Consider the following 26,008-nt stretch of genomic DNA (forward strand, 5'->3'; position numbering starts at 1 on the left):
CAGGTTATCTACAAGGACCTCTCTGTATTTGGCTGCATTCCCTCAATTCTGACCAGTCTCTCTGTCCCTGCCATTGAGAAGCACCTCCATAGCACAATGCTGCCACGACCATGCCTCACTTTAGAGATGGCATCACACAGGCGATGAGTACTGCCTGGTCTTCACTAGACACATTATATGGAGTTCTGGTCAAAGAGTTACATTTTTATCTATTGAGACCAGAGAATCTTCTTCTTTGTGCTCTCAGAGTCCTTTGAATGCTGTTTAGCAAACTCCAAATGAGCTATCACATGCCTTTTACTCAGGAGTGGCTCTTGTCTAGCTGCTCTACCAAAACCACCTGATTGATAGAGAGCTGCCGAGATGAAAAAGCCAGTCAGAAGGATGACCATCTCAGCAGCACTCTCACATTCAGATGTTTATGATAGAGTGGCTAGATGGAGGACTTCTGAACCACCGTTAGAATGATCATTGGGTTCTTGGTCACCTCCCTGACCAGTTACGCAATTTCTCCAGGAGGCCAACTCTAGGCCTTAGTGACTTTTTCAATGTCACCATTATTGATGGCATGGCGCTCCTGGGGATACTCAAAGCTTTAGAAATGGTTTTATCCCTTTGTCCTGGTCGATGTCTCACAACAATTTGATCGTGGAGCTCTACAGAGAGTTCCTGAAACTTCGTAGCTTGTTTTTCTCCTGACATGCAATATGAATTGTGGGTCCTAACATACACAGGTACACGTATGTCTTTCAATTCAATTCACTTTGTCACAGTTGAGTCCAATCAAGTTCTAGACACATCTCTAGGAGAATTAAAGCAAACAGGACATGCCTGACCACAGCTTGGAACGTCACATCAAACAGTTTGAATACTTATTTGTGTTTTTTGATTTTTAATACATTTGCAAACCTTTCTGAAAACATGTCATTTCACCATTATGTAGACTGATGGGCAAAAATGTCACATTTAACCATTAAGAATTAAATCTACAACACAATAACATATGCAGAAAGTGAAGGGGTGTGAATACTTTCTGAATTCACTGTACGTTGTTTGTTATATTTCAAATATTTGTGTGCCTTAAAACAGATGCCAGTGACAGCTCTGATTGTCTTGCGCTCCAAGATGGCAGGTAGTGCAGCTAAAAAAACAGAAACCCGCGTACTAAAGCTATTGCGCTAAAACCGTGGTGACGTCATAGTGGTGCAGCTCTATAGATTATGTTGGTGGGTGGGCTCTTAAATCCTCAGTCAGAAATGTGTCCCATTTTACGTAAACCTACTTAATGTCCTGTCAAACTCGGCCTTAATGTATATTACATTAAATATTTTCCATTTTTACTTTACATCTTTACGTGACACACCTTTAGATTGTGATTTTTTTTTTCTACTTTAGCAACACATTGCTTATGTTGCCTTGTTTTTGTATTATTTACACTGAATTTTAGTGCTCTAGACGTAGTGCACAAAATAAAATCTTAATCTAACATTTTTACACATTCATTCTTCCCAGCATTCACATAACTAAGTTCAGTTAACACGATTTATTCTGTTTTAGCAAAAGCTTAATAAACAGTTAAATGCTTTGATTTATAATGTTTGCAATTTCATTTTGTGTTGTTTTGCATTATTCAGTAATAAACCTTAAATCATGTTTATATATTCTGCCATGAGCTACAAACAAAATGAGTAAAACAAAAAGTCGCATAAATGTTAGTCTACATTACTCCTCAATAAATAACCTTGTAATGCTCGTAATGGCTTTGGAAATGTCTTTTTATGTTAGTGTGATGGACTGGTGCCCAGCCTTAGTGGTAGAAGCTGCAACCCCTTTACAACTCGTCGGTGAAGGCCCTAAGGAGGAAGTGACCGGGAAAAATGCATAGTCAGAAACAGGCCGATAGTCAAAAACATGGAACATCGAGCCAACTAAATCATCAGAATACAGAGCACAAGAATCAAAAGCATAAAGTGAAATATCGTGAGATCATAAATAAATAAATCACAGAGAGAAAAGTACAGACAGAGCTTTAGGATCCTAAAATCTTATGCCGTGGCATCATTTTGGATGACCTTTAAACCGATTGCCAATTCAGACGTCCTGAGTGCAGCGTCTACCACTCTGTGATGAGATGTTCTTATAAATACAGGAGACATGAATACCACAAAATAGCAGCACTCACTGGGATGCAAGAGAGCTTCACAATAAACAAAAAAGTAACTATCATTAAGAGTTGTGGCCCTGAAATAATAACAACAACAATATTTATTTCTATAGCACATTTTCATACAAATAATGTAGCTCAGAGTGCTTTACAGGATAAAGAAAGAGAAAAAGGACAAAATATAAAAAATAAAATTAGGCAATACCAATTAACATAGAATAAAAGTAAGGTCTGATGGCCAGGGAGGACAGAAACAACAAAAAAAAAAAAACTCCAGACGGCTGGAGAAAAAAAAAAAATCTGCAGGGGTTCCAGACCATGAGACCACCCAGCCCCTATAAGGCATTCTACCCAACATAAATGACCTCAATCAGTCCTCGTTGTATTCAGGGTTCACATGGAAGAACTTGATGATGATGTTCATGTGGACCTCTGGCTTTTAATCCATCAATGTAGGGACTACATGGTGCTTTGATCAGGTGATGGTGGAGCAGATCACCACCACAGAAAAGAACATCAGAGAAAGTAGGGGTTAGTATGGATTATGGAGCCACCAAATAAATTAAGTAGCTTTGCAACCGTGCTTATTTTCTTTCATTTTCCATTATGGTTGCTTAATGGCTCAATGATTGCTTTGTGGTTAATGGTTTTCCTCCAGGTTTCTTCCAGTAATGAAGTTTGAAGTTAGCTTCCAATTCCAAATTTGGTCTGAGTGAGTGAGAGTGGGGCTGTGTGTCCTGCAATGGACTGAGACCAAGATACGAAATATGGTTGTTAGGTTATCTGAGATACCTTAATTAACAATTTGGACCTCCAGAATGCTTACACATTGAACTTTAGTGGGTCTTTGGAAATTACTTAAAAAAAAACATGTTATGTTGTTATAAATCACTCAAGAACCCATTAGTGAAGCAGGCTGGGTGGGACTTGATGCTTGAGTAGGAGCAGCTGCAAGTCTAGTACGACTAAGGAAGGATCAAGAAAGGGAGCAGAGACTTTCAGAGAAACTTATAAACTGTGGTCTGACAGAGCCATTAATACTTGCCTTGGTCTCATTGATGCTGAAGTGTGTGATGGAGAAAAGCTGGAAGTGATGAAGACTAACTTTACTGACAGACTGCCTTCCTAGAGCTGCAACAGTAGTCTGAGGTGGGTGTGTGTGGCGGGTGGGGGGTAAATTAGTCCATAGCACCCAATTACTTCAATCAACAAGATAGGGCCAAAGTAATGTCTAAGTGTTTAAGTCTCATAAACAAAGAGCAGGTCAGCGTAACACACACAGATATAGGGTGGCACATCTAGTGTATGCAGATTGCTTAGAGAGAATGTTATTAGTCCACAGGGGGAAATTTGGCTTTTTATAAATGTTCATTATTATTATTATTATTAATATTATTATTATTATTATGTTCAAATTGTGAATTTCCCCTTGGGATTAATAAAGTATCTATCTATCTATCTATCTATCTATCTATCTATCTATCTATCTATCTATCTATCTATCTATCTATCTATCTATCTATCTATCTATCTTTTAAATAAATAAATAAATAGTGTAACAGACAGCCAGGATTCTTACCCAGCTGGGATGTCGTCATAAAGAAAGGACCTGGGGAAGGAACTTGCACCGGGCAGTGCCTCCCCCGGATGACAGAAGGCGGCCCTCCAATTGCCACAGGTTTGGTGCATGAAAACTCAACTCTTCTGGGGCCCGTGGCCACTGCCTGAGGGGTACATGGAGAATGGCTAAGCCCTTCTCTGCTGGGCTGCTGCCACACCCAGAAGTGGAGCTGGAAGGAGATTATGGAACACCTGGAGAACTTCTGGGTGCTCTATAAAGGGGGCCGCCTCATTCCATTCAGACGAGCCAGAGTCGGAAGGAAGACGGATGAAGCTTGCCAGTGGAGGAGTGGAGGTGAAAGGAGAAAAGAGAGAGAAGAGAAGATTGTATATTAGTGCTTGGTGCTTTGTACTGTTGCTGCTGAGGAGAGCGAGGGAAAAGCACTTCTCCACGGATAATAAATGGGTATTGTGTGCTGGACTTGGGCTCTGTGTCTGTTGTGTCAGGGGTTTGGGGAGCTGTGCGCACTCCTAAATACACACAGACACACAGTCACTATGGTCTGAACACACGTCAGAATGACTGAAAAGGGAGTCAGTTGTCAGTTCTCCAGGTCAGATGTGATTCATCTACAGTACTTCAAATATGCATATCTTAAATGTCCGCATTCTTCACACCTAATTTGTAAGTTTTTCTATAGTACTAGAATGAGATTTTAGTGTTCACCCAACACTCCCTGATTAAAATGTGGAATTTCAAATGCTAACTAGAACGCAGAACTGGAACCCAGATTAAGGCAACATATTGCCTTATGCCCAGTGGTACCAGGATGAACTCTGGTAATCAATAACTCTGAACTGGGTTAGCATACACCATGTTATCTTAATATTAGTGGACAAGAAGGTTATGTTAACTTTTCAATTTAGTTTGCTACATTTTGTGTTACACTCACAGCAAGCCACTTGCTTGTAAAATTTGTTATATTACAAATTGTGCTATGCAAAGACATCGTGTGTGGTTTCACAGTTCAAGTGTATCTGTGTTTCACATTTCAGGAATAATTCTACAGGCATTCAGCAATTGTCTACATTTCTGAAAAATGCTTGCCTCATCTTTTTCTTTTACATACTTTTTCATTATCTGTCTAGCTCATACAGTGTCTTTCATTACCCATCAGTCTATCTGTCTGAGCTAATTAGAATGATCCATAGGAATCCATTATTAAGTCCAAAGTATAATAGGGACAGCTGCCTGAAACTGATCCTTTCAAAATAGTTTATCTTCATATGGTTCTCACTCTCTGTTCATGGACAAGTTTAGAGTACTGCATTCATTTGTAAAAAGGATTAAAACAATAAAAAACAAAACACAATGTGCAAAGAAACACATCCAGCTAAATAGATCTTTAAATATGTTATTTCTTAAAAGCATCAGGTGAATCCATTCTTATCTATCTATCTATCTATCTATCTATCTATCTATCTATCTATCTATCTATCTATCTATCTATCTATCTATCTATCTATCTATCTATCTATCTATCTATCTATCTATCTATCTATCTATCTATCTATCTATCTATCTATCTATAATATAGTGCCTTTCACATCTATCTATCTATCTATCTATCTATCTATCTATCTATCTATCTATCTATCTATCTATCTATCTATCTATCTATCTATCTATCTATCTATCTATCTTAAAATAAGTAAAATCCCATTTTCTATCTAAAGCTTCCTGTTGTTACAAACTTGAGAAATGTGGGATAGGGGAATTATATTTATATATAATATGGGTGTCTTATTCCCCCCATTGCCAATCCCCCTGCCCCCAATTTCCAGTCCTGTCCAAAACTCAACCCAAAAAAACATCTGTGGATGGCAGCATTAAAGCGTTATACATAAAGGACTCCTAGCAACAAAATCACAAGCTGCAATAGTCAGCGCTAAAAATGGCAGCATAATTTGTTTTTGTCAGAAACAGGCTGGCATTCCATTTGTGCTGTTTGGGCAAAAAAGAAGAATTTCTGATTCTTAAAGCAGTTTCCCTGTAAAACATAAACTTAAAACTCATAGCACGCTGCCGCCTCCAAGCTTCAGGTTCTCTACTTGGTCACTGTTCAGTTGGCATGTGTGCCCCCAAGTCTGCATTGGGTTGTTGCCCACATGTCAAAGAGCTGCCTGGATTGTTGGAAACTGTAATATGGCCCCGTATGACTGAATGAGGGGTGCTCATGAGTGTGCCCTGTAATGGACTGGTGCTCAAATCACAGCTGGTCCCTGCTTTGCACCTTAGCCCCAAATTTGATTAAGCAAGTTAAAAAAGTGGATGAATGAGACTCATCAACAGTTTATGGTCATTGAGTAAAACAAAAATCCCACATTGAAAAATATCAATTGCATGAAATAAGAATGTTTTTAAACTTCATGGGATGCCTCCACACATCCTGGACTGCATAACTGCTTTGCGCCTTTACCCTATAAAGTGCCAGTGTGACAAATCTAAATGATGCTGCCCTCTGGCAGTTTGTGTGCCTTATAATCACATGAAACCACAAAATCTTGTTTTATCACACTGATTGTTTAACTGATTTAAAACAGGAATGCTAATAATTCGACCATCTGTTAATGTCCTTGGATTTTATTTTCAAGGTGGCAAAATGATGCATCATTGTTTATCTATTAAGTGTTTATTAGCCAGAAAATATACATAGTGGAAGACTCTGCACTTCAGAAAAAGTGTGTGATCTTGTATGTATCTAGGCTCTGGGATGTAAAGGTTTTAAAAAGTACTAAACACTCTACCTGACTGACTTTTACAAGAGTATAAGTGTGGGAAGCTATGGGGTCAGAACTGTCAACGGTGAGATCTTAAATGTTCACAAGCTGTAAGATCTGAGGTGTTTGGCTTTGGAGACTACAGTGCCTATAAAAAGTATTCACCCCCTTAAAAGTGTTCTCATTTTATTGTTATACAACATCGACTCAGAGTTGGCATGATTTGGCTATTTTGACACTGATCAACAGAATAATGTCAAAGTGAAAACACGTCTTGGCAAAATGATCTGTTGTGGTGTGAAATTTTGCATACAAGTTGATAAATATTTTGCATGTATATTTGTAACTTAGACAAAGCAATGTAATATTAGTGTTATATCATTGATAAGAACAGCAGTGGTTTGATGGTTAAGAACCCCCACCCAGCACCAACCTCACCCACCGTTTTAGTACTGAGACCAGGTTTGCTGGAAGTGTCTAAAACCAGTTTGGCAAGTGATTCCTCTGCAGGACTCTCTCAATCAACCCCCACAGGAAAGACAAACTACGCAGCTTTCAAGCATCAGCTCAACACATGGTTTGGGGGGCAGGTGTGAAAGGTATCGTGTGCCCCCATTGGTCTGAAGTATGGCTGTCTGGGATTGGCTTGAATTGGAGGCCATTCTGTAGCATGACGCCCTATTGGTGTAAGGATTTAGACAAAGAATGTATAAATTCAGTTGCTTTGCCCCTCCCACTCTCTCACACACCATCACGATGAAGGAGCATCTCACACACCATGGACTGAAAAGAAGGCCACACTTGGAAGCACAACTCGGCAGCCATATTGAGACAGGCTTGTGGCCTGTCCTGAAGAAAGCCATAAAATGATGACTTAACTAGAGACATTTTAGTAACTAATAAATCTGTGTACTGCCTGAAACTACATATCAGCATTTATCGGGTTGTATGGTTGCCAATTTTCACTTGTGCTTTGCTTATTGTTATTATTTTATGAATATTATTAATAATACATTATTTAAAGTTGTAACTTAATTCCTGCTCATCTTTTACTCTATGTAATTACCTGAGGTTATAGGTATAGAAGGAAAGGTGGGGAGAAGTTATAACGTACAAAACCTTATAAACTGTATATAGTCTATGAGATTTGAGTCATTCTGACAAAGACTACACAATAAATAATACAAAAGGGCAAAATAGAGTAATATAGAACTCTACCAAGACAAAACATGGTCTAAATTACAATTACAAATAAAAAAACATAAAATAATTGATGGTGCAACCATTTGACTTTAGAAGTACCATAATTAATTCAATGGAAGTCATCTGTCTGGGGTCTCAGCTGATTGTAATCTAAGTGTTCCTGAATGTGAAGGTTCCAACTTGTCTTGAGTAGGTATGGTGGGCTAACCTACACAGTGAAGAATAAAGAACACCCCAAGCAACGCCATGAATGAACAACACAAATCAGGGGATGGAGACAAGAAAACATCCAAGTTGCTGAATATCCAGTTAATTTATTGATTAAGAAAAGTAAAGAGTATGGTGCAGCTGTAAATCTGATAGAGCAGACCATCTACAAAAACTGAAGAAGGTGAGTGAGGGGGGCCCTACCAACACATCAATGAGATCTCCGAAGGAGTTATAAGCTACAGTGCATGTACTTGCAGAGAGTGCGCAGTCAATGGCTGTTGCCCAGGTGCCTCACCAGTCTCCGCTTTATGGAAGAGTGCAAATGAGAATATCACACACATAATATCTCAGTAAGAAGGCAGCTTGGAGACTCTGAATGATCTGATGAAGGCAAAATTGAGGTTTTAGGCCATTAGGCTAATGAACACTGCATACTATCTAAAACACACCTTCCCCACCGTGAAGCATGGTGGTGGCAGCATTAGGCTATGAGGATGCTCCTCTGCAGCAGGCTATGGAAGGCTTGTGAAGGTACAGTGAATGCAGAAGAATACATGGAATTTCTGGAGGAAAATCTGATTGAGTCTGTAAGACACCTGTGCCTTGGGAGAAGATTTGTTTTCCAGCAAGACAACAACTGCAAAGCATAAAGTCAAAGCTACACAGGAATGACCGAAAAACAACAATGTGATTGTCTTAGAGTGGCCCAGTCAGAGTCCAGATCTCTATTCAAGTGAGAATTTGTGGATGTCACAGGTGAATCTACTAATACTGACTTCGAGGGGTGAGCACTTACAGTATGTGATCAATTATTTTATGTTTTAAAAGTGTAAACCACTTTGCAGTGATCTCTTTTCACTTTGACATTAAACAGTCTTTATTTTTTGTTGAACAGTGTCTTCTTCTTTTTTTGGCTGCTCCTGTTAGGGGTCGCCTTAGCAGATCATCTTCTTCCATATCTTCCTGTCCTCTGCATCTTGTTCTGTTACACCCATCACCTGCATGTCCTCTCTCACCACAGCCATAAACCTTCTCTTAGGCCTTCCTCTTTTCCTCTTGCCTGGCAGCTCTATCCTTAGCATCCTTTTCCCAGTATACCCAGCATCAGTCCTCTGCACATGTCCAAACCAACTCAATCTCGCATCTCTGACTTTGTCTCTAAACTGTCCAACCTGAGCTGACCTTCTAATGTGGTCATTTCTAATCCTGTCCATCCTCATCACACCCAATGCAAATCTTGATCAGTGTCAAAAAAGTCCAATTAAATCTACTGTGAGTCAATGTTGTACAATGATAAGGTGTGAAACCTTCTGGGGTGGCATGGTGGCACAGTGGTGCCACTGCTGCCTAGCATCAGAGGGGCTGGGGTGTATGTTCTATGTCCCCCATGTGTGAAGTTTGCATGTTCTCTCTGTGTCCGCAGGGTTTTCTCCAGCAAGTCAGATTCCCACCCACAGTCCAAAGACATGAAGGTTAGTTAGACTGGTGATGCTAAATTGGCCTTAGTGTATGTATGTACTGTATCTATGTGTGTATGTGCGTGTGTCTGTGTGTGTGTGTGCGTGTGTGTGTGTGCGTGTGTGTGTGTGTGTGTGTGGGTGTGTGTGCGTGTTCTTCCGCTGAGATGGATTGGAGATTGTTCTTGTCCCAGGATTGTTCCTGCCTGTACTTGCCAGGGTGGGCTCCAGTTTTTCTTTGACCTTGCTCAGAATAAAGTGAATTTTGAAGATGGAAAGATGGATGGATGAAAAACTTCTAAGAGGTGAATACATTATATAAGTATCATATATATAAACTAAAACCAGACTGATTGTTTCTGTGGCTTTTTCACTGCTTCCAGAGTACCTTATAATCACTATATAAAATGAAGGCTAGGGTGATAGCTTACTTGACTTACAATAAGTTGTGGGACCTGGCAGTCAGGCCGAGAGGCAAAGGAGCCATGGTGATAAGCTGTATGGTTAGCAACACTTTGTAAAAATGGTGCTCCTAAAAGACACTATATCATATAGTGTATATGTGTGATATATCACTATATCACAAGGTAATAGCTTAATGGTTTAACAGTAGGCAGTAAGGCTGGCAGCGTGGCCTAGACACCAACAACTTGAATTTGCAGCATGGAAGATCACATGTGCTTTCTGATAAAAGGTTCTATATAAAATAAAGACAGATTTATTGACTTTTCAGGGACTGATAGAATAACCCTGAAGCAAGGACTTTGATTGTGAAGCTATAGGACCACAAAAGCAAATCCTAATGTTGTCCCGCGATATTAAATTTAACAAGTCATTCACTCTCTTGGCCAGTTTAAGAGGATCTATTTCAGTTAATATAAAGGCCATCACCCTCCTGTTTACTGCTAGAGGCACTTCATCCAGATATTGGACTCTAGACTAATGGACAGACACTAAGGATGCAGTATAATGGCAAAGAAAGCCAACTCGTTTTCCAGGAGTGACTATTTTGCTTTCTACAAAAGAAAAATTACAAATACTGCTCTTTGTTAAAAACTTTGGACTGCCATCACCTCGGATTCTGATATTTTATAGTTGAATAAATAAGATTGGTGGCAGCATTGTGGAATTTTAATCTTTTGAAATTGGGAAGAAAACAATGTTACCTAAAAGCAGTTTGCACCCAGACAGCTTTTATTATCTCCATATCCCCAAATTGGCTCTGCTGCTCAGCTCTTTTCAGTGCCAACTATTGATTGGCTCACGAGTTTAAGCAGCACTGTTTGAATGGAGCTTCTGTGACCTGCTGGGCACCTCCCCATGCCCTTGACCACACCCCCTTTCAGTTGTTTTATTGGAAATGACGCAGTCACGTGAAGTTCATCCTCCATTACTTACAGATACCTTCATTTAGCTCTGGACACTCAGTTTATATTTTACTTCATTTTTCAAAATATCTCTGATCACTTGCTCTTTCTTCATTTTGAACTTCATTTCTTACTTAACCCTTCCATCCCCATGTTTACTCACTCTCATTTTCTTGTATATTTTTGTGTTTTCCTTTGGCCTCTTGTTTACATTTATCAGGATGCCAACACCAGCTGGCTTGATACTACTTATTTCACATTTTGGATTTTCCTTAAACAGAAACTGTCATTTTTTACTGCTCCTTGTTTCTGTCCTAAAAGTATTTTGAAACAAACAGTTATAAAGTTATGGTTTCCTCCCACAGTCCAATGACATGCAGGTTAGGTGCACTGATGATCCTAAATTGTCCCTAGTGTGTGCTTTGTGTGTGTGTGTGTGTGTGTGTGTGTGTGTGTGCCCTGCGATAGGCTGGCGCCCTGCCCAAGATTTGTTCCTGCCTTGCACGCTGTGTTGGCTGGGGTTATCTTCAGCAGACCCCCATGACCCTGTGTTAGGATATAGCGGGTTGAAGACTGACTAACTGACTGACTGACAGTTATAAAGTGGAACTAAAGACACAATCATTTTGAAAGAAAAAGAGACAAAAGGAGCAAGAGATCAACAGTGGAAAAAGTAACAAAAAAATAAACAAAAAACAATGCTACAAAGGTCATTGATAAGAATCCATCAAAATGGAAATTAAAAAATAAGGATCAAAAACCAAACTCAATGTCAAAATACAAAGAAATTACAAGTAAAGTTTTAAAAGTTTATCCCAATACTAGGATACAGACAAAACAGCAGTGCCATGTTTTATACTGGTGGGGTGATGATGTTGTGACTTTAGCCCCACCACTCATCAAAAACTATAGCAACCATGGAAGCCAAAGGGACAAAATGGTGACACCTTGTGAAAATTCAAAGTGGCAAAACTAGTGCAAAATAAATTAACATACATTGTCACATGTGCACATCAAAGGATCTCCTCACAGGCTCAGTCAAGATATGTAGTAATCCACCGAGATGAGAGAGGGCGCTACCGTTACCCTTGTCTTCTCCTTCTTTCCCCACAGTGGCAAGAAGCTGCCTGGTGAAGACATTTAACTCTGCCCCTTCTGGTCCAGTTGCCATAAAGTCTCAGGTGTCCTGGAAGGAAGTGTCATTTACTAGACTGAGCAACCGCTGGATGGTGCTCCGCTACAGATGACTACATCCAGTTCCTTTTAGTTTGTTATTTCCCGCATAAGGGACACACACCAAAGACTGTTATTTCTTTTCCTTTGCTTTTCATTTATCTGCAGACAATTAAATTGACACTCCAGTTCAAGCCCCAACTTTTCTTATACTGTCTGGAAAACCTGTCACTCCTGCACACAACCACAACATTGATACTAAACACAAGAATCATAACAATGTCCATTTCAGATGTTATGACATGTCTGGTTTATCTCTTGATTTTTCAGTAGCATTCTGACTCCCTGACCCACGTAGGATAAACAGACCATACCGGATAGGTGAAAGCTGGAGGACAGCTGGTTGAGGCTCATAATTGATTCATCTGAATGTCTTGGGGAGAAGCCTGGACTTAAACAGCCACTATGCAAAAACAGCAAGTGGTCCTTGAGCAGAGAGTGAGAGTGTGCAAGGGTATGGATATCTGCAAAAATCAGAGAAAGTGAATCTGAGATGACAAGCAATTTACAAGGGGATTGAGTATGCTTAAAATGATATCTGTAGACATCACAGCACAGCACAACACAACACTAGCAAGTGATCCCTCAGCAGAGAGAGTATGCCAGGTCAAATGTTCAAAACAATGGACCATACAATCCTTCAACTATATGTTTTGAGAGAGAATAAAAGAGAAAGAAAGAGAGAAAGGGCAAGAAAAATGTAAAATACTATTCCAGCAACACGCCACCAGGAATAAATGTTCACCAGTTTGCAGACTCTAGGCACCTTTGGCAAGCTACCAGTAACCTTCACCTTATGTTATTTAGCTGTGATACTTCCAGCTCTGGAATTGATTGAGGTTTGTGTCGCCTCATTGCCAAATGACCTTTCCCAAGCACAAGGGATTTGTTAACCGCAACATTCTGTTCAGGTGTGTAAACTGTGGAGAATCTCTCTATCAGTGCCTCGGTGAATGTCTTTTATTTTCTCACCACGGTGTGAAGTGACAAGTAAAGTTTTCACTCCTTATCTACTGTACAGAAAGTGTTGCAGGTAAAGGTTTTGTTAACCGTAGATTTAAATTTCAGGCTTTTCAGTTATGCCTTGACGTGCAGTAAGCAGCTGACAGCTGACATCAGACCGCATGTGCGGTCTGGAATTGGATTTCAGAGTCTGCTGGCGGATCAGTTGCTGTACACGTCTGTTGGGTTTAGTCACAAATACATCTAACTTGCCGCCACTTATGAACAGACTGAACTCCTTTAAGGCAGCAGTTCTCAAACTGTGGGGCGGGCCCCCCTAGGGGGGCGCGAAGTAACAAAAAGGGGGGTGCGAAGATGTGAAAAAAAGAAATCAAGAATCGAAAATATGAAAAATACATCTATTGAAATCAAAACAAATTAACTTAAACTACATTCTGATACTAGAAAAATAAATATAGAGTTAGATAAATGTCGATTAAAGTTAAGTAGGTATAATAAAATATGCATCTATGATATATCATTAATTAAAAAAGAACAAATTGGTATTAGTGGGCTCCTTTCAAAAAAACATTAGGGGGTGCAATTAAAACTGGTATGAAAACTCGGGTCGCAAATACTTAAAGTTTAAGAAACGCTGTTTTAAGGGATCATCTTGACCTGAGACAGTTACCCTGCTCCCTGGAGATCCAGTGGACATCAGCTGTGAAAGTTACCCAATGTTTTAGTACACTGTGCACCTTCATAAGCAGCATCTTAGTTTACCGTTTAAGTAAAATCACCACCTTTATATACCTCACTATCCCCAGAACTAGAATTAGTGCTGCTTCTGTTCATTTCTGAAGAACCGTCACTACTTTTCCACGATAAATCACTTTCTTCTTCTTCATATGCAGCTGTTTCAACAGATACCCTCCATCACCAACTGCCATTCATGGAAGACAAATTAACAGTGTGCCTGCAGCTAACAGTGTGCCTGCAGCTAACAGTGTCCGTTTAAGGACTTTTTCACAATAAATCCCTCTCTTCCTCACACAAATGAAGATGAGTTGTGTTAAAACATCCCATAATCAGTTCACCTTGCTACCGCAAAGGCTGTTCCAACAGATGCCCTATGTCACTAGCTGCTATTCATGGGAAAGAAGGTAACAGTGTGTTTGTGACAAGCCTCAGTATTAATCCGACTCATGTATCATTTGTCGCTTCTCACAAGTCGCTCATCATTTGTCACTCATCATGCATCACTACTCACTTGGAGTTCTTAACGCTGCACTTGTCACTCATTACTGCTCACTTTTCATTTATCACTAGTAACGAGCAAAAAAGGGAAGTTAACAGCTTTACATATCTGATACTGAAATTTGTTTTGCTGGTGATATCGCAATTGCAAAATGCATATGTCACTAAAATGGGGTTATGGGAGATTTTCATGGTTTACCTTTTGTGACAAGGAATGCTGTTCCTTGATCACCTCAATCCCAGTTGTTACCTTACTTGTGCTATTCTCCACAGCTATTTAATCCAGCTGATGGCCTGCACACCACCAAAATCTATTCTATTCACATCTCTTATTCACATATCCAGGGATGTGCAGCGTGTTTTCTAAGAATGTGACATGCTGCATATTTCGCATACAAAGAAACACCAAAATGCACCATTGTTCACATTGCTGTGTCTACCCCATAGGAAAGCTCACTACATGGAAAGCTGCTTGCTTCCCTCTCTGTTACATTACCATCTCCCTTTCCTATCTTCTTTATGTAAGTCACTCCCATGAGGCTTTAGTTCTTGTTATGTTGTCTGCTAATATTCCAGAATATATTATATATAATATGGATTGGTTCCTGCCTTGTGCCCTGTGTTGGCTGGGATTGGCTCCAGCAGACCCCCGTGACCCTGTGTTTGGATTCAGCGGGTTGGAAAATGGATGGATGTAATATTAAAGAAAAAAAAAGCATGTTTTGCCGATTTTGAACATACTGTACAACTGGATAATGTGACACGAGTAATGAAGGTAATGAGTTACCCATGGATTTTTTCACATTGTTTGCTGTTGATCAGCATTGCAAACTGTTGGCTTTATTATGTCACTAGCCACAGAAACTGTCAAAGACAGGTAACAGAATAGTTAAAAAATATTTGTTATCTCCTGCCCTACGTGTATCCTCTGTATTCGCCTGTGTCGAAACATCTCTTCACCGGCGCTCTCACTCTTGAGCTCATTCCCGTAAAGCCTTCTTCTCAAACTCTGTCTCTATTTTCAAAGTGCCTTGTCCAGTTTTATACTTGCCATCTTTGAAGGCGATTCTCAGCATGCCTTGGCTCATACGTCTTTACTCCTCCTTGTGCGTCTTACACTCGCACTTCCTCTCCTCTTGTGTTACCAAAGCCAAACTGACCAATCGCAATGCTCTGAGGGACTGGACACACAGATCTCAGTGTTTTATTATATAGCAGATAAGCTTTGTTTTCTCTCTTCTGTCAATTTTTTTTCTCTGCCTTTGCTACAATGTACATGGTAACGTAAACGTAAAACATGTAAAAAGTAATATAAAAAAATATTTTTGGGTGTATTTTTTTTTAAAGTACTCTTGATGCATACAGTCACACAGGCTATAGTTCAGCTTTTTTGATCTGTTCGTATCCTTCTAGGTAGTCTACCATACATTAAAGATTTCTTTGTGTCTACATATTGAGAATGGTTTCAAAGTCTAAGATCTGATTTCATATGCAAAGAACACTTTCTAGAATGAAACAGTTCTCCGTCAAAAAACGGTTCTCCAAGGAACCACGCAACCCAGCAAGCTTCCATTTTAAACTCATTAGTTTAAAGAGTGGAGATTGTGGTAAAGTGAGGTCTGCGGCTGATCTACATTTGAAATAAATAATTGAGACTCGTGTCTTCAGGAGGGGGCATGGTAGTGTGGCAAGATCAGTCCCCATGTGCAATGTGGGCACACAATGCCCGACACTCAGTACACAGGTGCGGGATTGCTCGCACCCTTAACTGACCCCAGGAGTTGCTGATTGCCACATCTGTGCCATGTCCCCGCATTTAAAAAGGGAAGTGCGAGTGTGAGAGAGGGAGGAACAAACTAAAGAAAAGAAAGCAGTGGTTAAAGGGAGCAAGGAGCCGACCCGCACCGTCAAACAAACGGAAACATGTTAAAGGTAAATTTAAATGTTTTCTTTACATACAAGACCATAGAAGTATGGGATATGTTATCAAGTAGAGAAGTAGACACTAAGACTTTGAGGACCTTCAAATTTGGACTCAACCTTAATTTGAAGAAATCAGATAATTAGAATTGACAAGCTTTGTTTGGCTGAATATCCAGCTTTCTCAAAACTGTTCTGATGTTCTAACGTGTCAAATCCGAAACATTCTGAGAAACAGTTAAAGATCCAAACAACATGATCTGAGTGTAGAAGACCCTAAAAAATAGTGAGGCAGTTGCCCAATGACATAGTCCACAACCCGATCCTGCCCTGGGGCTTGCGCTCCCATAAAGCCTTCTTCTCAGACTCTGTCTCTATTTTCGAAGTGCCTTGTCCTGTTTAACACTTGCTGTCTTTGAAGGCGACTCTCAGCATACCTTGGCTCATACCTTTTTACTCCTCCTTGGGGGTCTTATACTCGCGCTTCCTCTTCTCTTGTGTCACCAAAGCCAAACTGACCAATCACAATGCTCTGAGAGAACTGGACACACAGACATCAATGTTATATTATATAGCAGATAAACTTTGTTCTCTCCCTTCTTTCAAATTATTTTCTCTGCCTTTGCTACAAGGTACATGGTAACGTAAATGTTAAACATTTTCTTTACATACAAGACCACAGAAGTATGGGATATGTTATCAAGTAGAAAAGTAGACACTAGGACTTTGAGGACCTTCAAATCTGGACTCAACCTTAATTTGAAGAAATCAGATGATTAGAATTGACAAGCTTTGCTCGGCCGATATCCAGCTTTCACAAAATTGTTCTGATGTTCTAATGTGCCAAATCCAAAACTACCTGAGAAACAGCTAAAGATCCAAACAACATGACCTGAGTTTAGGATACCCTAAAATATAGTGAGGCAGTTGCCCAATGACATAGTCCACAACCCGATCCTGCCCTGGGCACATCCCAGAGTATTCCAATCATGGCTAGAGTGCACAATGCACAGCCTAAAACTGAACCACACCACACCACACCACATCCCACACAAAGCAGAGGGTGCATCATGCCTATGGCAGTATTTGTATTTTTAAAGAATCAAGCATCAAGATTTTTTTTAAGTCATATTTCTCATATATTTCAAATTTTATCAGTATTTTATTTTATTTATTTATTTAAAATTTTATTGATTTTTGTATTTTATTAATTTCTTTTTTTTTTTTTGTCAAAACTATGCCTCCTAGGAAAAGAATTGGCAAAATGTCTTCTACGGCCAAACAGAACGTTAGATACTGTAGTTCTGCCTTAAAATGACTTACCAGGGCAACACAGATTCCTCCTACTAGCAAACCATTAAATATGACACAAAAAAATAGCCGTGCTGAGGTTAGGTAGAGGACTGGGATGAGGTCAATCAATCAGTCTTTGTTATAAAAATATATATAGTGCCTTTTATAATGAACGGTATGACAGCATGCTTGCACAAAGATCAAGTACAATGTCAGGCAGAACTAATGAGAAGCGAGGGAATGCAGACCTGATGCTGGAATGAATGAATCAATCATCAGTTTAAAGAGCGCGCTTCTAAACAAAGAACATGAGCTTCATGAAAGGCGTTAGGCAGGAGGGGTCCTAAAGACAGGCGACTTGGCAGAAAAGTGTTAGCCTAGGTGTAGAGCACCTTTTCCCCAGACAACAATTAGTTAGTAAACGATTTTTCAAGCCTAGCACTTGCTCTACTCTTATCACATAAAGGCCACGCTGTAAGACATACAGTACAATATGTGCAGGAGTCAAAGCAGGGAAAAGCAATGCACCACCTAGTAACAAATATGTAATGAAATATGAATTTATATCACTACAGATTAATAAGCATTTAGCAGGGCTTTGTTGTGGAAAGCGTGTCTGCATTGTAATTTTGTGGCAATCTCTGACGAATGTCAAGCTATGACAATTTTAACAGCGGCAATACAGTCAATAGTTCACCCTCCCACTCACACAGGCATCGTCTCTGTCATTCTGAGGCAAATAAGTGGCTCCCTTAAGCTTCTCGTTTAAGCAATTTTTGCCTCTCTTTGTCACCCGTCCAATATAAAAGCAGCACCGCAAGTCAAGACGCCCATTCATCTCCCCAATTATCTCTCCTTTTCGAAGCTTGCCTTCCCATAACGCAAAGGTCAGACCTTGTCGTTTTCAGCAACTCCAGTTTTTATTTACTATTAAGGCGAGGATATTACTCATTGAGACAGCTGTCGCGTTTTCTTCGGGGGCTGAGGGCAACAAGCAATACGGTGCGGTTGCAATCATTCAAAATATATAGATGTTCATTACCAGGAGATGGGAAGTTTTTAAACAAGATCCTCCAGTGTCACGTGGCAAGCTGTCATCGCCAAAATTAATCGATGGGGACCAAGGCCTTTGGCGGCGTCATCACTAACTTATTGAGTTACTAAATTGCAGTACTTAAAGCCAGCCCCCCGAGGGCACTGTTCTATTTGGAAATGCGGGATTGACGTGGGGAGAGGAAGCACAAAAAACGGTGCCTAAGATGCGATGCTTCTGGTTCAGACTTGAATGTCATCCTCATCGTGCTTCAAGGAGAAAATATGTGGTACTCGTGCAAGTTTGAAAGAAAACAATTCCCCGTTCCGATTGCTTTTGTGTGCTGGCAAGTAATCACCTGCATTTATTTACCAGCTGCAAATTCTCCATTCAGGTGGAACAGTGAAAAGTAGAATAATTTGTCAACTCATTCTGAAGAATGTTTCAGTGTCCTTCAAACTGTACCTTTTTCATAATATTTAAAATAACTGCTCAGTATATATATATATATATATATATATATATATATTTATATATATATATATATATACAGTGGTGTGAAAAACTATTTGCCCCCTTCCTGATTTCTTATTCTTTTGCATGTTTGTCACACAAAATGTTTCTGATCATCAAACACATTTAACCATTAGTCAAATATAACACAAGTAAACACAAAATGCAGTTTGTAAATGGTGGCTTTTATTATTTAGGGAGAAAAAAAAATCCAAACCTACATGGCCCTGTGTGAAAAAGTAATTGCCCCCTGAACCTAATAACTGGTTGGGCCACCCTTAGCAGCAATAACTGCAATCAAGCGTTTGCGATAACTTGCAATGAGTCTTTTACAGTGCTCTGGAGGAATTTTGGCCCACTCATCTTTGCAAAATTGTTGTACTTCAGCTTTATTTGAGGGTTTTCTAGCATGAACCGCCTTTTTAAGGTCATGCCATAGCATCTCAATTGGATTCAGGTCAGGACTTTGACTAGGCCACTCCAAAGTCTTCATTTTGTTTTTCTTCAGCCATTCAGAGGTGGATTTGCTGGTGTGTTTTGGGTCATTGTCCTGTTGCAGCACCCAAGATCGCTTCAGCTTGAGTTGACGAACAGATGGCCGGACATTCTCCTTCAGGATTTTTTGGTAGACAGTAGAATTCATGGTTCCATCTATCACAGCAAGCCTTCCAGGTCCTGAAGCAGCAAAACAACCCCAGACCATCACACTACCACCACCATATTTTACTGTTGGTATGATGTTCTTTTTCTGAAATGCTGTGTTCCTTTTACGCCAGATGTAACGGGACATTTGCCTTCCAAAAAGTTCAACTTTTGTCTCATCAGTCCACAAGGTATTTTCCCAAAAGTCTTGACAATCATTGAGATGTTTCTTAGCAAAATTGAGACGAGCCCTAATGTTCTTTTTGCTTAACAGTGGTTTGCGTCTTGGAAATCTGCCATGCAGGCCGTTTTTGCCCAGTCTCTTTCTTATGGTGGAGTCGTGAACATTGACCTTAATTGAGGCAAGTGAGGCCTGCAGTTCTTTAGACGTTGTCCTGGGGTCTTTTGTGACCTCTCGGATGAGTCGTCTCTGCGCTCTTGGGGTAATTTTGGTCGGCCGGCCACTCCTGGGAAGGTTCACCACTGTTCCATGTTTTTGCCATTTGTGGATAATGGCTCTCACTGTGGTTCGCTGGAGTCCCAAAGCTTTAGAAATGGCTTTATAACCTTTACCAGACTGATAGATCTCAATTACTTCTGTTCTCATTTGTTCCTGAATTTCTTTGGATCTTGGCATGATGTCTAGCTTTTGAGATGCTTTTGGTCTACTTCTCTGTGTCAGGCAGCTCCTATTTAAGTGATTTCTTGATTGAAACAGGTGTGGCAGTAATCAGGCCTGGGGATGGCTACGGAAATTGGACTCAGGTGTGATACACCACAGTTAGGTTATTTTTTAACAAGGGGGCAATTACTTTTTCACACAGGGCCATGTAGATTTGGATTTTTTTTCTCCCTAAATAATAAAAACCATCATTTAAAAACTGCATTTTGTGTTTACTTGTGTTATATTTGACTAATGGTTAAATGTGTTTGATGATCAGAAACATTTTGTGTGACAAACATGCAAAAGAATAAGAAATCAGGAAGGGGGCAAATAGTTTTTCACACCACTGTATATAAACAACATGATTCAGACATGCCAAATAAATTTTTATTTGGCAGATGAGGGCTGAGACTGGACACAAAATAGGACTTTAAAACAACAACAAATAAACAATCCGCCATAACTTCTTATCATATTTTTGAAATTTCCATGGCTATTTTCATTTACTCATGACAAATTATCTGATGCAGGAAGCACAGGGGCGCAGTGGTTAGTGCTGCTGCTTTGCAGATCCCCTGTGCCTGTGTGGGTTTTGCTCATTACTGCTGTTTGCCTTTCACATCCCCAAAGGCCTGCATGTGAGATTGACTGGGGATGATAAACTGGATTTAGGTATGTCCATGACTGGGCCCTGCAATCTACTACCACCCTCATTTATTCTCACTTTCTGTCTTGCACACAGTTCTGTAAATGACATTCTGATATCTTCTGATGAAGGAAATTGACCTATCTAGGGTTATTTATTTTACTACACGGGCTGGAATCTGACATTGGGCTCACAGGCAATGTCCTCTCCTTGTTTAGTTCTTATTTATCAAATCGATTCCAGTACATACAGGAATGTCCTGACAGTACTCCATCACTAAACACAGAAGTGAAATATGGTGTCCCGCAGGGCTCAGTACTGGGACCTTTACTGTTTTCACTTTACATGTTTCCACTGGGAATTATCTGTAGAAAACATCATGTTAATTCTCACTTGTACACGGATGACACCCAGTTATACTTTACTTTTAGACCAAATGATGTTTCTCTGATGGTCCTTAATTTGGTGGATGTGAATGGATGAGAACTACTTGTCTTTGAGCATAGTGTCACACACATGTAAACAGGAGGCAGCTAAAGGGCTTGAGTAATACCACATCAGACCAGGGGGTGGCAGGGTGTGCTGACTTTTTCAGTTCTTTGCAGACCATTCCCGGGAAATCCCTCCGGTTCCGACGCTTTTGATGACGTCACTTCTGGCACCCTTGATGATGCAACTTCCGGCCCCCAGGCCCGATGACGTCACTTCTGGTTCTGGCCCCCTAATGACGTTACTTCCACTATGGGCCTTTAAAGCCCCCATCTTGCTTCCAATCAGACAGTTCTGTTTTGGACTCAGTCTTGTGAACATTATTTAAAACCTTTGCAGCCAGGATACAATATACGGGTGGCTGCCCCAAACCTTTATAATGTCTGGAGTGGATTCTTTATCACAACAGGTGAAACAGAATTGTTAATTATTGGAGGGGAAAATGCTGTTGGAATCACCATTAGTTTTACTGAACCAGCACGCAATTTAGGTGTTATCTTTGACACTAGCATGTCATTTAAAATGCACGTTACACAACTATCCAAAACGTGCTCTTTCCATCTTAAAAATGGTAGAAAATTAAGATGTTTTCTAAATATGCAGGATGCTGAGAAATTAATTCATGTATTTATTTCTAGTAGGATTGACTACTGCAGTGTGGTGTTCACTGGATGTTCAAACTGTTCTTTATACAGCCTCCAGTTAATCCAAAATACTGCTGCAAGAATTATTACAAGAACAAGAAAATACAAACTCATAACACCAATTCAGAAGTCCTTACACTGGTTCCCGGTTAAGTTCAGGGCAGACTTCAAAATCCTTCTTTTAACATGTAAAGCCTAAAATGGCCAAGACTCTGCTTAATTATTTGAACTTATCATTACTTACAAACCAGAGAGCACATTAAGATCTCAAGATGCCAGCCTGCTTATGATTGCAAGGATTCATAAAATAACAATGGGAGGTCAAGCTTTTAGTTACAGGGTTCCAAAGCTGTGGAATGGTCTGCCTGATACTTTAAGAGGTGTCCCTTCAGTCTCAGCCTTTAAATCCTGACTGAAGACCCACTACTTCAGTTGAGTAGAGCTGCTTATTAACTCTCTCTGTGGTTAGTCATTAGTATTAAAACTAGTAATATGCTATTTATTAACTATTCCTAATCCTTGCCTATTCTGTTTTGGTATCCTCATGTGGCACTTGGTGCCACTGCTTTAGTGCCAAGTTGTTTGCCTGCCTTTGGCAGAGTCATCTCAGATAAAGAAGCACTGCAATCATCACTATGAAGCGTCCTTTCATCTGATTGGCTGTCCCAGCACTGACTCAGCTGTAGAATGGCGAGAGGGGGAGGCGGCTTGTTGGCTGAAGTCTCTGGGACTCTGACTGTTTCTGGCATGTCTGACTTCTTTTCTACAATCTGGCTGGGGTTTTACAGTCAGCTGATGGACAGATATTGCTGATTTTCATTTATGTTCATCAGTGTCTACTTTGTTTTTGATGTATTTGAACAAATGTGTACCCTTATACAGTATGTGCTAGTTGTATATTTAGTGAGTGGTATATTCTGTTCTTACATTTTGTCCTGAGAGTTGTCGTAGCACTCTACTCTACGCCTGCACTTGGTGTGGCTCACCATGTAAGAACAAAACACTTTGTACTATTGTGTTGCATTTCTGAGGTGGCAGTGATAGATTGGCCATCAAGTTTTGTGAAGAGGATTACTTGTGCTCTGTTTTGTGGGTTGTGTTTACCCCTTGACAATCATTGCACGCCCAACCTACCTGGGAGGGGAGTATCTCTCTGAATTGCCGTTCCCAAAATTACTTCCATCTTTTCCCTACTAGGGTTTTTTTTTGTGTGCTGTCGGTGGTGTTGGGGGGGGTTCTTGTCTTCTTAGGGAGTCAAGGCTGGGTCTGTCAAAAACAGAGCCTGTTAAAGCCCATTGAGGCATTCCTTCTGTGGGATTCAGCCAGACATGAAATAAATTGTTGTTGATGCTGCCAGGATATGTTTTGTGACCCTAAATTGGATTAAGCAGTATTCAGAATGTTATATTATCTCACAAAGAAACTCATCAGACATGTGTGTCATTCTCATGCTTGACTGGTTTCTTAGCATTTTACTCCCATACTCATATTTAATTTATTTACTTTTTGTCACTAGTAGTTGTAATCACAGTGTCATTACTTCTTTCTGTGTTTCTTCAGTAAGCCTTGTCTCATTACCACACATACAAGTCAATTGCGCCACTGAGGGGGGACCGCACCTGGTGACACCATCAGAGGGGGTGATACCAGAATGACTGTCTATCAAATGTTGGTGCAATTCACCACACATCACTTGATAAAAGGGTCAAATGTCCATGGGCTGAAGTCACCAAGGGGGACCCACATTCCCCCTGCCTGCTCGTTTAAATGATCGAGTGTCCAGTGGGGATAGATGGGATTACCATACGACATTAAATGGCGGGTGTCTGCACACTGCATTGCAACTTTCTTTTAAGTAGCTCTGTTCCTCAGGGGCCTGTGGGGAGCTTAATCCTGCATTGATTACCACACTGGGTGACACCAACCCACTGCTTACAGTATACAATTTTTAAACTGGTAGTGCAGTCTAGCGGACTAAACTTCAGATCTGCCAATTCAGTCCTCACCTCATAATGTCTAGTGCTGACTGTCATGCAAGGTTCAGAGTCACTAAGGCCATTCATTCCATGCTTACTGAATTCTTACAGGAATGCTGATCTGCTTGACATATGCCACACACTGCTATTAAGTGACGTATGGAATGTAAAATTTATGTGAAGGTATGGGGTACCTAATAAACTGACAACTCAGTGTGCATGGCCAGTTCTTCACAAATCAGTTCTAATACTCTAATTTGTTCTTTCTTCTTTCGGCTGCTCCCATTAGGGGTTGCCACAGTGGATCATCTTTTTCCATATCTTCTTGTCCTCTTCATCTTGTTCTGTTACACCCACCACCTGCATGTCCTCTCTCACCACATCCATAAACCTTCTCTTAGGTCTTCCTCTTTTCCTCTTCCCTTGCAGCTCTATCCTTAGCAACCTTTTCCCAATATACCCAGCATCTCTCCTCTGCACATGTCCAAACCAACGTAATCTCGCTTCTCTGACTTGGATCTCCCAACCGTCTAATCTGAGCTGACCCTCTAATGTACTTGTTTCTAATCCTGTCCCTCCTTGTCACATCCAACGCAAATCTTGTTGATTAGTGTCTTGTTGATTAGTTCCAGCTCTGTCTCCTGCTTTCTGGTCAGTGCCATCGTCTCCAGCCCATATAACATAGCTGGTCTCACCACCGTCTTGTAGACCTTTCCTTTCACTCTTGCTAATAATACTCTAATATATATTTTTTTAATGCACAAACACATAAAGTAGCTGTATATGTGTGTTTAAATGTTTATTGCACACGGTGCCTTCAGAAAGTATTCAGAGCCCTCAACCTTGTTCACATTTTGTTATGTTGCAGCCTTGTGCTAAAATCTTTTAAATTTATTTTTCCTACATCAGGCAACATTCAATACCCCAGAATGAAAATATAAAAATAGCATTTTTCCATTTTTTTGCAAATATATTAAAAATAAAACACTGAAATATCACATTGACACAAGTATTCAGACCCTTTGCTCTGACACTTGAAATTTGGCACAGGTGTATCCCATTCTATTAGTCACCACTGAGATGTTTCTACACCTGGTTTGGAGTCCACCTGTGGTCAATTAAATGGATATATGATTAGGAAAAGCCCGCACTTGTGGATAGGAGGTCCCACAGTTAAGTAGAAACCACGCCTTGACGTCAAAGGAATTGACAGCAGGGTCTGAGACAGGATTGTGTCAAGGTGTAGATCAGGGAAAGGCCACTAAAAAAAATTTGCATTATTGGAGGTTTTCAAGAGCACATTGGTCTCCATAATTCTTACATGGAAGAAATTTGGAACAGCCATGACTCGTTCCAGAGATGGCCAACCGGAAAAAGTGAGTGTTTGTGGTAGAAAGGGGAATGGTAAGAGAAATAACCAAGAACTTGATGGTTATTCTGGTTGAGCACCAGAGGACATTTGTGGAGATGGGAGAAACTTCTAGGAGGACAACCACTACAGCAGCACTCCACTAATCTGGGCTTTATGGCAAAGTGGCCAGACGATACATTAAAGCCCTCTTGCAGTTGGCAAAAGGGAACTTAAAGGACTCTCAGACTGTGAGAAACAAGCTTCTCTGGTCTGATGATACCAATATTGAACCATTTGTTCTCAATTCTCAGTATCACATCTACCAGGTTTTGCTCATCACATGTGCAATATCATTCCAACAGGGAAGCATGGTGGTGGCAGCGTTGTGCTGTTGGGATTGTTTTTGAGTGTCAGGGACTGAATGACTGACTGAACAGGGTTGAGGAAAGCAGAATGAATCAAAGTACGGAGATCTCCTTAATGAAAGACTACTCCAGGGCATTCTAGACCTCAGGCTGGACTGAAGGTTCACCTTCCAACTTAATAATAACCCTAAACACAGAGTGAAGACAATACAGGTGTAGCCTGGGTATACTGTAACCCTGCAAGTTCACAGACAAAACTCAAGCTTGTTTCAGTTAGAAAGATAAAGGGAGAGGAAGA

The sequence above is a fragment of the Erpetoichthys calabaricus genome, chromosome 9, assembly GCF_900747795.2.
Source record: "Erpetoichthys calabaricus chromosome 9, fErpCal1.3, whole genome shotgun sequence".
Lineage (NCBI taxonomy): Eukaryota > Metazoa > Chordata > Cladistia > Polypteriformes > Polypteridae > Erpetoichthys > Erpetoichthys calabaricus.